At 41.6% G+C, this 4,179-nt stretch overlaps 1 non-coding gene across 1 annotated transcript; it reads left to right on the forward strand.

Annotated features, from left to right (window-relative positions):
- Positions 1-3,648: 3,648 nt before the first annotated feature.
- LOC116683770 (5S ribosomal RNA) lies at positions 3,649-3,767 on the forward strand. The gene has a single exon (XR_004330703.1). It is a non-coding gene; the product is annotated as a 5S ribosomal RNA (ribosomal RNA).
- Positions 3,768-4,179: the final 412 nt, after the last annotated feature.

Here is a 4,179-nt window from a genome sequence, read left to right on the forward strand (position 1 = left end):
GGGGCAGAGCGGGAAAAGGACACAGATCGGGTTTTGAGAGGGGCAAGGAAGTTGAGAATATTGCAAAGTCCAGAATTATAATGGGTGACAAGGTGGTCTGGAGAGGAAAAATCAGGAATAGGCAAATTGTCAATGTGGGAGGATAGGATGTCTGTATTTATGTTTTTGATATTACGAAAAGAGATCTGGCGGACTGGCTTGATTACAGAGAGAGACAAAGAGATATTGAAGGACAAAAGAAAATGATCCGAAATGTGAACATCATCAGCAGAACAGCTGGAGGGGATTAAGCCAGAGCAGCAGATTAAATCCAGTGAATGTCCTTGTGAATGTTCAACTACATTCACCTTGGAATCAAGGAGTTGACTTGCTTTTTGCTCTTTTTTGCACTATAATTAACACTTCTGAATTTTTAAGAGTTCTTTGATTTGTTTTGTTCTACATTGATTCATTTATTCAGCCTGTTGCTACACTTATAAATACTTTCATGTATTTCCATGTTTCTATTTTTCATTACTGTAATTAATTCTCAATTTTCTTACCTCTATCTTTACTTACACTTGGGTGACTTGTCTTCCAGAAGATATTATTCATTAATGATGTGGTCAAACTGCATGTACTTGAATTGTTGAACACTGTGAGATTGTTTATTTTGATTCTAAATAAGAAAGGTGCTTTGAAAAAAAAAAGTTGCATCCTCTATACGGTTTCCTTGTTAGCTCTGCGTCCAGCAAAGAAGTAGCAGCGCCTTTTGCCAATGAAAAAGCTTACAGGACCAGAGATTCCCAGGCAGTCTCCCATCCAAGTACTAAGCCGGCCCAACCCAACTTGAAGGAACTTTCTCATTTAGAATTAAAATAAACAATCTCACAGTGTTTGACAATTCAAGTAGGAGTTCAAAATACTTGCACTCTGACCACATCGTAAATAAATAATATCTTCTGGAAGACAAGTCACCTAAGTATAAGTGAAGACAGAGGTAAGAAAATTGAGAACTTTTCAAAATTTTCAACGTGACTCACAACAGCACGTCGGCTACTTCCCCCAGCCAGAAGAAATATTTTGTTTCAAAAAAAGCTAAAAGAAGCAACAAAAATCACCGCTAAAAAAACAGGAGTTTGGGAATTTCAACGGAGTTTAGACGTCGACATGGCGGTTGTTCGCCAACACAAAAAGGTAAGTTAAGTTTCCTAGTAACGTAAGCTAACATTTGCATGTGTTAGGGGCCCCGGTCAGTATTTACTATACACTATATAAAGTACATGAACTTTAGCAACCATGATTACACACCAAAATATGTATGTTGTGTACCGTTTGTGTTTCAGAGCATTCACGCTTTGCAAAATCGCCGCCGCAGACCGTCTGGTGGGCGTTCGATGTCCGACTTGTGAAATCTCTGGTTCTGACCTGCTGTGCTTCGTATACTCTTTATGAGATTCATGGAGAGGCTTGTGACTGGGATGCATTTGGGACAGTAGAGCCGGTGGAGACACTGTCACAGGGTGCAGAAGAAGAAGGCCGGGATGTACGGGAGGGTTTGATGTGCTACTTGAAAAGCTAAATAAAAATTTTTCTTTTATGTGTATTGTCTTGTTTTTTTAAAGTGACAATGTGCAATATTGGAAACGACATAAAGCTCCTAATAGCACTTAATATTGAACAGTTGATAAATGAGAATAGTGCAGAGAGTAGATAATCTGTCGGTGTCGGTATCTGGCTAGAACACACACTCCGCACTCTTGTTTGCTAAAAACGTAGTGATCCGACCAACCAGCAGGGCTGCCAACTCTCACGCATTGGCCGTGAGACACACGCATTTGACTGGTTTCACACGCTCACACGCCACACCCCCGATTTCTCACGCTGAAGTGTCAACCCGCGGTCAAATTTATGAAAGATGAGTTTATCTATGTTTTTACCTGTTGAGCCACTTGTGATCGACTAGTTGTGCTTTCAGAGACTGTGAGGGGGTTCAAGAGCGCTCCCTGTCTGTGGAATTTTCAAATTGTCGCAAAATGAGAACATTTTTTTCACGAGCCATCCCAGGTGCATTTCCCCGGCTTCAGGTATGTGCTCTGAGTATTACAGACCCGTCCGGCGCTTCAGGTATGAGCTCTGATTATCACAGACCGTCCGTCGCTTCGTGTCCACTGTCTCTGTAAAGATGGGTGAGCAGCGCGGCTGGTAGTGTAGCAACTTCAGTTCATTGTAGTGGACCCGCTCTGCTGGGGGCAGTGAGGCGTTGCATCCGTGTAGTCCTCCGATAAAGAGCAGCGTACGGCCACCTCTAAACTCTGTCAGAGACCAGAGACTCAAATGGGCCTCTGCGTCTGTCAGACGGTCTGAATGAGATCTACCATATCAGCGGAGGAATGACATGCACAGCAGACTATATTACAACTCTCCACATCTCGGACACAGAGATGGGAGGAGTTATGTGCACAAAGTTGTAAATATGAGCAGAAATCTGGTGAAACACACCTGAGCTATACTAGCCTATATATACTATAATATATATATATATGATACTGCAACGTTGGCCACTATTGTGCATCTCTAACCTCTGCATCTCTAAATGTAACTGTAAATAATTAATTTGATGTTTTTTAAAATGAACAAATAGTCTTTATTTTCACAAAAAAGTAAAAACAGTAAGTGGGGCCAGAGGATGAAAGCCAAATATTACTGAACATTGGCACAAAGGTTAAAGGATTAGAATTTATGTAACTTAGTGGTTCTCATTCTTTAGAATTTCAGTGGTCTTAGTTGATCCCTCAACATTAATTTAACTTTGGGTCCCTGGTCCCTACACCAGGGACCCCTGGACCTGTTCCCCACAGACCCAAATCTTCTCAGCTGTTGCTGACATATGCTACTGTCTCTTCATGTGGTTCATTATGTGTGGCACATTGTCTGGGTCAGTTCTTATATCATAAGAAGTTAATAATGTAAATGCTGAATGCCCTAAAACCTGTTGATACAACAACACAAAGGCTCCTAACCCTACAGTTTTGCACATATCATGTAAGACTTGATTTCTCCATTTTTTTGCAAAAAAACTCTCCAGAAAGTGCCATTTAATGGTTTATTTTTCAAATTTTTTCCCTGGGGGGGCATACCCCCAGACCCCCCTAGGGAGTCCCCCATCCACCCACATATACCAAATCCCAATTTAAACCCTAAAGGATAAAGACCAAAAGAAATTGCTTTGTACGCGGCAAAATATGGGTCGGCCCCCCCCAAATCTCACTCCAAGGTTTTTGGAAAAGTTGGCAGCCCTGAACCAGTAGTCTGCAGGTTTCCACGTCACCTTTTGGTATCGCCTCAGCTCGCTTGGAACCTCGACTGAGGTAGTACTAAAAAAAGTACCTGGTAGCAGGTCCCAGGGACTTTGTTTCGTAATGGAAAACCAAAAAAGGCAAGTAGAGTCGAGGCGAGTCGAGTAGATACCACGCAGTGGAAAACCGCCAATAGATTCCAAGGTTAATGTAGTTGAACTACTAGCAAGCTACAGTAAAATGTATATGTGAACTAATAGTTTGATTACATGTAGTTCAGTATTCCTCAAACCCAAGCTGTTTCTTCAACAGTTTTGAGAACCTTCAGGTTTTCACGTCTAGAAATAGCTGGATTTTGCCCTCTGCACTTGCTTACGGCCATACCACCCTGAAAAAGCCCGCTCTCGTCTGATCTCGGAAGCCAAGCAGGGTTGGGCTGGCTTAGTACTTGGATGGTAGACCGCCTGGGAATCTCTGGTGCTGTAAGCTTTTTCATTAGCAAAAGGCGCTGCTACTTCTTTGCTGGACGCAGAGCTAACAAGGAAACTGTATAGAGGACGCAACTTTTTTCTTTATGAAGCACCTTTCTTATTTAGAATTAAAATAAACAATTTCACAGTGTTCAACAATTCAAGTAGGAGTTCAAAATACTTGCAGTTTGACCACATCGTAAAAAATAATATCTTCTGGAAGACAAGTCACTCAAGTATAAGTGAAGACAGAGGTAAGAAAATTGAGAATTAATTACAGTAATGACTAGGGATGAGCCGAGTATCCGGCTGAAACGAGTATCAGGTACGGATAAAGCACTTTTGCCGAGTACAAGTATTATCCGAGTAATGCGAGTCAATATCTGTACTCGGATTGAATAAAACTCCTCATTGGGTAAACTGACTGTGTC

The sequence above is a fragment of the Etheostoma spectabile genome, unplaced genomic scaffold (genome assembly GCF_008692095.1).
Source record: "Etheostoma spectabile isolate EspeVRDwgs_2016 unplaced genomic scaffold, UIUC_Espe_1.0 scaffold00019106, whole genome shotgun sequence".
Lineage (NCBI taxonomy): Eukaryota > Metazoa > Chordata > Actinopteri > Perciformes > Percidae > Etheostoma > Etheostoma spectabile.